The sequence below is a fragment of the Mus pahari genome, chromosome 17 (genome assembly GCF_900095145.1).
Source record: "Mus pahari chromosome 17, PAHARI_EIJ_v1.1, whole genome shotgun sequence".
Classification (NCBI taxonomy): Eukaryota; Metazoa; Chordata; class Mammalia; order Rodentia; family Muridae; genus Mus; species Mus pahari.
In genome coordinates this window covers 6,015,411-6,025,653 of record NC_034606.1, presented here as the reverse complement: position 1 = coordinate 6,025,653, position 10,243 = coordinate 6,015,411, and positions in this window count along the sequence as shown.

Here is a 10,243-nt window from a genome sequence, read left to right as displayed (position 1 = left end):
CTCTCCTAGACCTGGAGCTAACCATTTTGGCTTGGCTAGCTGACCAGAAAGCCCTAGGGATCTGCCTGCCTCTGTCTTCCCAGACACTATGAATGTGTGTTTTTCACATGAGCGCTAAGGATGCAGTGCAGGTCCTTGTGCTTTCCCTGTTTAGTGTCAACTAGACAATTTGCTAAGAAGTAAAAAAGAAAATATTCCTTCAGCTCACAAAGATACTCTATTGAGAAAATGCTTATGTTTGGAAGTTGGCTCAGACAACCTTTGAAACTTTAGGAGGTTCATCAGATACTAAAGACAACTGAGGGGGCTGGTGAGATGGCTCAGTGGGTAAAGAGCACCCTACTGCTCTTCCGAAGGTCCAGAGTTCAAATCCCAGCAACCACATGGTGGCTCAGAACCATCTGTAACAAGATCTGACTCTGTCTTCTGGAGTGTCTGAAGACAGCTACAGTGTACTTACATATAAAAATAAAATAAAATAAAATAAAATGACAACTGAATTTCTGTATTCCCAAATCCTGGCTTTAGTTATTGAATAGAATTTTGAGAGGTTCTCTTGCTCACTCCAAAGTTTTTATCTTACACCTTACTAATAAAGATGCTGCCTGTGAAGGACAGTCACTTACCACAAGAAACTAAACCCAGTCATGTGGCAATGTATTCACTTTATGTTCCTGTAAACCTGTTTGAAATATCAACTAGTGAAGAGAAAGGGCTTATGCTGGCTCAAGTTTCAGACGTCCTGGTCCTTAATCAGTTGGCCCCATTGTTTTAGGGTTCATGGTAAAATGGCACTTCCTGCTAGGAACATTTGACAGAGAAAAATCATTCACATCACAGACAGGAAGCAAAATTCAAAGGAAGAGTGGTGACCACAATCCCACAATTCCCTGCAAAGGAGCTTTCATAATAACTGAAAAAGCCCCATTAGATCCCACCTCTTAAAAGCTCTACAATGTCCTAATGATGTCACCCAAGGACCTGGTCTTTAACATGGGAGTCTTTGAGGCACATTCAAGATCTAAACTATAAGGGAAGAATGTACAATAATTTCAGATGCAGCAAAGGATGGTGTGTGCTCCGAATCTTCTGTGGAGAAGCTCGGGATTTTGCCACTGGACCACCTGCCTGCCTTCCAAGCTTCGCTGGCCTCATTATTTTGTCTTTTTCTCACTTAGCTCATCAGTTAATCATTTCCGTTAATTAGATGCTAAGAGGGCAACGTGATGTCTAGGAAGCAGAAGCCAGGACCAGCTTCTAATTATAAACGACTGAAAACAAAAAGGGCTTGGTATCAGATGAACTCTGGAGAAGGTTAGTACAGAAACTGTATTCCTTTTCACTCTTCTTTTAATAAGTAATGCATTTTTATTTATTTACTCTGTGTGTGTGTATGTGTGTGTATGTTTGTGCATACATGCATATGTGCATTTGTGTGCATGTGTATTTGTGTGTGTGTGCGCGCGCACACACACACACACACAGAGAGGCATCACAGTTTGCAAGGGTGGCGCTCTTCTTCCACCACTTGGACCAGAGACTGAATCCCGGTGGTCAGGCTTGGGACAAGCTAAGTCATTTTTCCAGCTCGTTGTTTCCTTTTCTAAGTCTGCCATGTTGTGCTAACTTTACAAAAAATATTTGATGTTATAAAAATCTTAGAAGGAAGCAGTGACTAACTTTCATGACCTTGAATTTGGCAATGTATTCTTAGATGACACCAAATGTATGAACAAGAGCAAAAATAGATACATTGGACTTCCTCCAAATGTAAAGCTTTTATATACCAAAGACAGTATCGAGAAACTGGAAAGACATAGCAAGCTTGTGAAGTTCCATCCAGTAAGGGCCTTGGATCCGAGAATACATGAAGAATTGAACAAAGAAAGTTTAAACAACCTGACTTTAAATAATGAGCAAAGTCGCTGAATAGACATTTCTAAAGGAAGATAAACAAAAGGTCAATGAGCACATGAAAAGATGCTTGCTATCATCAACCACTAGGAAAGTACAAGTCAGGAATCCACTGAGACACTAGTTTATGCTCTAAATGATGTTCTCATTCTTTATAAAACAAAAGTGTTTATAAGTATATAAATAAATGGGAGACCCTATGTATTGCTCATATGTGTAAAATAGTACAATTAATGTAGAAAACAGTATAGTGTAGATTTTTCCTCAAAAAGCTCAATTTAAATTACTATATGATTCAGCAATTCCACTCTTGGAAACATTGCTAAAAGAATTTAAGACAGGTAAGAAACCAAATGTGCGCACATGAATATCAATAGATGCATTAGTCCCAAGGAAATGCTATAAATGGGTTAACAAGATGTAACATTTGAAGACAATGAAGTATTATGTGCCATTGAAAGAAATAAGGTGGGCCTCAGCAGTTAAGAGCACTGATTGCTCTTCCAGGAGACCTGCGTTAACGCTCAGTGCCCACATGATGGTATATGTTTACAATGGTCTAGAAAGTACATTTACTCACTCAAAATAGGACTAAGATTGGTAAATAAACTTTATACAAATGGGAGGAAGAGGTGGCTCAACAGTTGTACTGGGTAGTTTTGTGGCAACTTGACACAAGCTAAGGTCATCTGAGAGGAGGGAGCCTCAATTAAAACAATGACTCCATAAGATATCGGGCTGTAGGCAAACCTGTAGAGCATTTTCTTGGTTAATGATTGATGTGGGAGGCCCCAGCCCATTATGTGTGATGCCATCCCTGGGCTGGTGGCCCTGGACTCTATAAAAAAAGCAGGCTGAGGAAGCCNNGGGGAGCAAGCCAGTAAGCAGCATCTTCCATGGCCTCTGCATCAGCTCCTGCCTCCAGGGTCCTGCCCTGTGTGAGTTTCTGTCCTGACTTCCTTTGATGAAGAACAGTGTAAGCCAAAAAAAAAAAAAAACTTTCCTCCCCAACTTGCTTTGATCCTGGTGTTTCATCAGAGCAGCAGTAACTCTAACCACGACAGCAATCCAGAGTAGCTTTTGCTCTTTCAGAGGGCCTATGCTCAATTCCCAGCACATATATGTTAGCTCACAACCATCCTTAAGTCCAGTTCCAGAGAATCTGATGGTCTCTTCTCGTCTTCGTAGATACCAGGCATGCACATGGCACACAGGCATACATACAGGCAAAACACTTATACACATAAAATAAAAATAAAATTGTTTTAAAGAAATTCTAAAAATAAATTAAATATTGGCCCACGCTATGATAAAAGCAACATCACAACCATCATACTAAGTCAAGAAGCTTGATACAAAAGCTCACATATTGTATGACTCCACTTAGATGGGATACCAGAATAGCCTATAAATCCATATGGATAGAAAACAGATTAGGGGTCTCCCCAGCTTTCAGAAATGGAGAGTAGCAAGCAATTACTTAGTAGGTACAGAGCTTTCTGTTAGGGTGACAGGGATCTCCTAGAACGTAAACTGTCCGTTGTACAGCGGAGTGGACACACCCGATGCCACTGAGATGCTTAAACAGGTTAATGGTGTGCAAATTTAACTCTGATTTTAAAAAGTCAGTAGATAATGGTTATTGAATGAACTGGCATGCTGGGAATGGAGTTTTAGGTTAATCAACCTTAATTTATTTGTCACTTTTTCTTGTAAAATGTTAAAGATATTCTTAGATAAGACACTTTTAAAAAATGATTTTATTTGTATGGAATCTTAACTGTGTATGCCTCTGTTCATCTATGTGTCTGTGCATGTGTCTCTCTGTGTGTCTGTGTGTGTGAGTCTGTGTGCCTGTGTGTTAGGGGATGTCTGTGTCTGTGTGTGAGTCTCTGTGTGTGTGTGTGTGTGTGTGTGTGTGTTTGTGTTTCTCAGTGTGTGTGGGGGTCTGTGAATGTGTCTCTGTGTGTGTCTGTGTGTGTGTGTGAGTCTGTGTGCCTGTGTGTTAGGGGATGTCTGTGTCTGTGTGTGAGTCTCTGTGTGTGTGTGTGTGTGTGTGCTTCTCAGTGTGTGTGGGGGTCTGTGTGTGTGTCTGTGTGTGTGTGTGTGTGTGAGTCTGTGTGCCTGTGTGTTGGGGGATGTCTGTGTCTGTGTGTGTGTTTCTCAGTGTGTGTGTGTGTGGGGGGTCTGTCTGTGGCTCTGTGTGTGTGTCTTTGCAGGTGACAACACGTGCCTTCAGAGACCAGAAGATGTCAAATGACTTAAAGCTGCAGTTACAGATGGTTGAGTCACTAAATGTGGGTTCTGGGAATCAAACTCAGGTTCTCTGGAAGCACAATCACTCTTAGTGTCTGAGTCATCTCTCCATTCGCAGCTATCAGGCATAATTGAGTTTGTGCCTGATAAACAAGAGCACGGGAAATATGTTAGGTCTGTATCAATCTTGTAACCTAGGAAGTATATAATTGCTTAATTTTCACACCATCACAGGAAAAAAGAAAACTGTTATTTTATGCTTCACAACTCATGTCGTTTCTATTCAGATCCTGGACAAGCTTTATATATATATATAAGTTGACTCATTTAATTTTAGCTCATTTAAAAGAAAGAACTTGAGGACTGGGGATGTAAGAGACACAAAACAGGCTACAAAATTATCTATTTACACAAATGTAGTCCTTCAAGGAATCTGGTTTAGAGCTCAGGATACTTGACAATAAACTTTTAATTTGAAAATTAAATTTTCTCTGTAATCTTCCTTTCCTTTAAACACACAATTATTTCACATGTACTTATGTGGGGACACACACACACACACACACAGAATCAGAGTGAGCAGAGGAGAAGGAAACCGTTATTTAAACCTTGGCCTGGGTAAAAGAAGGTCATGAATGAATGTCTAAATGCCAATAAATTACTATTTTTCTAGGGAATACAATTCTATTTTAAGGTATTACACCTGAAAATTTGATTGATGCAGCAATATTTCAGGAAAGGGCAGTCAGATTTATGATGACCTAAAATTCATTTAATTTACAAACAAATCCAGCTACGTCTGCGTTACTCACCAAACCTATCTTATCCAACCAGGCAAAGTAAGGCTGGCTGATGATGACTTCTCCCCCTGGAGCAAAGGCTTGCGTCGGCTGGCAGACTCTCCCAGCTGTGGATCTGTAATTACTTTCTGAATTGTGAAGAACAGATTAAACGGCTACATATGAATCTGAATATTACCATCTACAAAGTTCTCTGCTAACTGATGACCATGAGTTATTAAATGAGTTTCCCGTGCTCTAAAGCATTTCCTGTGCTGGCTTATCCTTTATGGTAGCTCATACTTTGCCTCTGACAAATGACTCAAAAAGTAAAATATGAGCGTCAAACAAGATGAAGCCGAAGATGTAGCAGAAGGGGTTTCAGGGAAGGTTAAGCTATATCTTGTGGAAGAACATTAAAATATATTTTCAAAGGCAGAGAAGGTCAGCTTTTTAACATTTACTTATAAATATTAGACTTCATTTACCAAAAGAACAAAAATTTTCATAAGGTATGTTTATTGGTTTTTTTATTAGATATTTTCTTCGTTTACATTTCAAATGCTATCCCGAAAGTCTCCTGTGCCCTCCCCCCCCCCCGCCCTGCTCCCCAACCCACCTACTCCTGCTTCCTGCCCCAGGCATTCCCCTGTACTGGGGCATAGAACCTTCATAGGACCAAAGACCTCTCATCCCATTGATGGCCGACTAGGCCATCCTCTGCTGCATATGCAGCTAGAGACACGGGTGCTGGTTAGTTCATATTGTTGTTCCTCCTATAGGGCTGCAGACCCCTTCAGCTCCTTGGGCACTTTCTCTAGCTCCTCTATTGGGGGCCCTGTGTTCCATCCAATAGATGACTGTGAGCATCCACTTCTGTATTTGCCAGGCACTGGCATAGCCCCACAAGAGATGGCTATACCAGGGTCCTGTCAGCAAAATCTTGCTGGCATATGCAATAGTGTCTGGGTTAGGTTGGTGTTTATGGGATGTATCCCCAGGTGGGGCAGTCTCTGGATGGTCCTTCCTTCTGTCTCAGTGCCAAACTTTGTCTCTGTGATTCCTTCCATGGGTATTTTGTTCCCCATTCTAAGAAGGAACGAAGGTCCACACTTTGGTATTTCTTTGTCTTGAGTTTCATGTGTTTTGCAAATTGTATCTTGGGTATATTAGTTTCTGGGCTAATAACCACTTATCAGTGAGTGCATATCATGTGTGTTCTTTTGTGATTGGATTATCCCACTCAGGATGATATCCTCCAGATCCATCTATTTGCCTAAGAATTTCATAAATTCATTGTTTTTAATAGCTGAGTAGGACTCCATTTTGTAAATATATCACATTTACTGTATCCATTCCTCTGTTGAGGGACATCTGGGTTCTTTCCAGTGTCTGGCTATTATAAATAAGGCTGCTATGAACATAGTGGAGCATGTGTCCTTATTACAAGTTGGAACATCTTCTGGGTATATGCCCAGGAGAGTTATTGCTGGATCTTCTGGTAGTACTATGTCCAATTTTCTGAGGAACCACCAGACTGATTTCCAGAGTGGTTGTACAAGCTTGCAGTCCCACCAGCAATGGAGGAGTGTTCCTCTTTCTCCACTTCCTCGCCAGCATCTGCTGTCACCTGAATTTTTGATCTTAGCCATTCTGTCTGATGTGAGATGGAATCTCAGGGTTGTTTTGGTTTGCATTTCCCTGATGATTAAGGATGTTGAACATTTTTCAGGTGCTTCTCAGCCATTCGGTATTCCTCAGTTGAGAATTCTATGTTTAGTTCTGTACCCCATTTTTTAATAGGGTTATTTGATTTTCTGGAGTCCAGCTTCTTGAGTTCTTTGTATTAAGGAAAAGTAATTGTTGCTTCCTCTTAATTTTGTTGTTAGAGTTGGGATTCTGTTCTTANNGCTATCTTCTTTTAGGTTTGTTGAAGGATTACTTTCTTGCTTTTTCTAGGGTGTAATTTCCCTCCTTGTGTTGGAGTTTTCCCTTTAATATCCTTTGAAGGGCTGGATTCATGGAAAGATAGTGTGTGAATTTGGTTTGGTCATGGAATACTTTGGTTTCTCCATCTATGGTAATTGAGAGTTTTGCTGGGTATAGTAGCCTGGGCTGGCATTTGTGTTCCTTAGGGTCTGTATAACATCTGCCCAGGATCTTCTGGCTTTCATAGTCCCTGGTGAGAAGTCTGGTGTAATTCTAATATGTCTGCCTTTATATGTTACTTGACCTTTTCCCTTACTGATTTTAATATTCTATTTTTATTTAGTGCATTTGTTGTTCTGATTATTATGTGTTGGGAGGAATTTCTTTTCTAGTCCAGTCTATTTGGAGTTCTGTTGGCTTCTTGTATGTTCATGGGCAGCTCTTTCTTTTAGACTAGGGAAGTTTTCTTCTATAATTATTTTTTGAAGATATTTACTGACCCTTTAAGTTGAAAATCTTCATTCTCATCTATACCTATTATCCTTAGGTTTGGTCTTCTCATTGTGTCTTGGATTTCCTGGGTGTTTTGATTTAGGATCTTTTTGCATTTTGCATTTTCTTTGATTGTTGTGTCCATATTTTCTATGGAATCTTCTGCACCTGAGATTCTCTCTTCCATCTCTTGTATTCTGTTGCTGATGATCTATGGTTCCTGATTTCTTTCCTAGAATTTCTATCTCCAGAGTTGTCTCCCTTTGTGATTTCTTTATTGTTTCTACTTCCATTTTTAGATCTTGAATAGTTTTGTTCAATTCTCTCACCTGTTTGGTTGTGTTTTCCTGTAACTCTTGAAGGGATTTTTGTGTTTCTTCTTTAAGGACTTCTACCTGTTTATCAGTGTTTTCCTGTAATTCTTTAAGGGATTTTTTGCTTCCTCTTTAAGGCCTTCTACCTGTTCAGTAGTGTTCTCCTTTATTTCTTTAAGTGAATTATTAATGCTCTTCTTAAAGTCCTCTACCAGCATCATGAGATATGATTTTAAATCTGAATCTTGCTTTTCGGGTGTGTTGGGGTATCCAGGACTCGCTGTGGTGGGAGTACTGGGTTCCTATGATGCTGAGTGGTCTTGGTTTCTGTTAGTAAGATTCTTATGTTTGCCTTTCACTATCTGGTGATCTCTGGAGTTGTTGTTATAGTTGTCTCTGGCTAGAGCTTGTTCCTCCTGTGATTCTGTTAGCCTCTGTCAGCACTCCTGGGAGTCCAACTCTCTCCTGAGTCTCAGTGGTCAGAGCACTCTCTGCAGGCAAGCTCTCCTCTTGCAGGGAAGGTGCACAGAGGCCTGGAGCTCAGCTCTACCTCCTGGCTGAGGATGAAGGCCCAAAGGGACCCTGTCCAAGAAGCTCTGTTGCTTGTGCGGCCCACAAGTTCTCCTGTGCGGACTGGACTCTGAGAGACCCAGGATACAAGATGGCGATCTCACCTGAGTCCCAGTGTCAGAGCCCTCCCTGGAGGCCAACTCTCCTCTGGTAGGGATGGTGTACAGAGGTCTAGGTCTCAGCTCTGTCTCCTGGCTGAAGATGAAGGCCCGAAGGGACCGTGTCCAAGAAGCTCTGTTGTTTCTGTGGCCCGAGTGCTCTCCTGCAGTGACTGGTCTCAGAGACCCGGAATACAAGATGGCGATCTCACCTGAGTCCCAGGGTCAGATCCTGCTTATAGGTTTTGAGCTTTGATAACTTAGGTTACAACTGTGAGAAAGATAATCTACAAATATCACATGCAGGGAAAATACAATCTTTTCTATTTTGTTGAAATGGACGTCTAATCTGCCATCCCCATGGCAACCATCTTGGTCGTTTATTGAAGCATCTGGAGAAGGAGCGTGGCACACACAGCAGAGCAGTGCAGCTGTTCAAAACTTCAGGGACTCTTCTCTCACTGGTCTTTTACAGATTGTCATCAAGTCTACGGTTTTACTCAAGGTTACACGATACACTGGAGCTTCATAAAGTCCTTCTACAGTTATCTTGCTTTCTCAATCCCCTTTGGCAGGCTCCCACAATACAATGCGTTGGGAAGTACATTCTAATCTCTTCTGTTTATCTTCTCAGTACCCATTATGAATGGTGTCACCTCTGAATAGGGTAGTGATGGTTAATATGGAAGACAGAGGAAGGTGCTGGCCTTTCACAGAGACGCTACCACAGTCCAAGGCTGAGAGAACAAGTTATCCTGTTGCAATTGCCAGGCAGACAGACGTGAGCCCCTCCTATTAGAATCCAAGGAAAGAGTTAGACCTGAGAACTAACAGAAGCACTTTGGTGAGGATGGTGTAGTAGCTGGGCCCTGGGATAGTAGTTTACATACTTTACAACAGTCCAGTAGAGAAAATATAACCACCTTCACTAAATAAGTAAGCCATAAATCTAAAAATGACTGAGTAAATGAGTATCCTTCACTGAATATTGTCAGAGTGGGAAACCAAAGAGAAGGATTCTGACTCTTATTGGTATAATCTTGTTATAACTTGAAAAGGGGGGTGTAAAGTATATTTTCTTTGTAGGACTATTGGGGGGATGCACTGAGAGAAAACTGTAAAATTCTAAGACCTATACTCACAGAACTATCGCTGCTCTACTGCTGACTTTGCAAATTTGCCCACAGATTCATTTTGAATGCTTGGCCCCTGGATGGTGATGTTATTTGGGGGGATCTAAAAACATTGGGAGGTCAGGTCCCCACTGGAGAGGCTTTAAAGGTTACAAGCCACCCCTTGCTTCTGCTTGCGCTCTCCTTGTCTGCAGTCACATGTACAACTCTTCTCTGCCACCTGCAGCGTTGTTTCTCCAAGTATTTTGGCCACAAGGCAAAATTAAGTAGTGCAGTGTAGCACAAGTTCTGTTCAGTTAATGAAAGCACTGAATACTTGCATGGGATGAATTGTCTATAAAGGCTGTCCTGAGTTTTGACATATTAGTTTATCATTTACCTGGCCCAACATCTCTAGAAGAATTACAATTATAATAATGAGAAAGCTAAGTCATCAGTAAATGCTGAGACGTTAGGAAGATCTGTCTCAAAAGAGGAGGGGAAAAGAGATGGCTGGACATGTAAAGAAGACCTAAGTTTGATCCTTGAAATCCCCGGTGGAAAGAGAATTGTCTCCCAAAAGTTGTCTCCTAACCTTCATTCACACCTGTACTCATACACAGTATACACACACACACACACACACACACACACACACACTAATACTAATACTAATACCAAAAGGGGGGAGGAAGATGAGGAGGAAGAAGAGGAAGAGGAAAGGGAAGAAGAGAAGAGAAGAAGGAAAGAAGGAAGAGGAGGAGGAGGAGGAGGAGGAG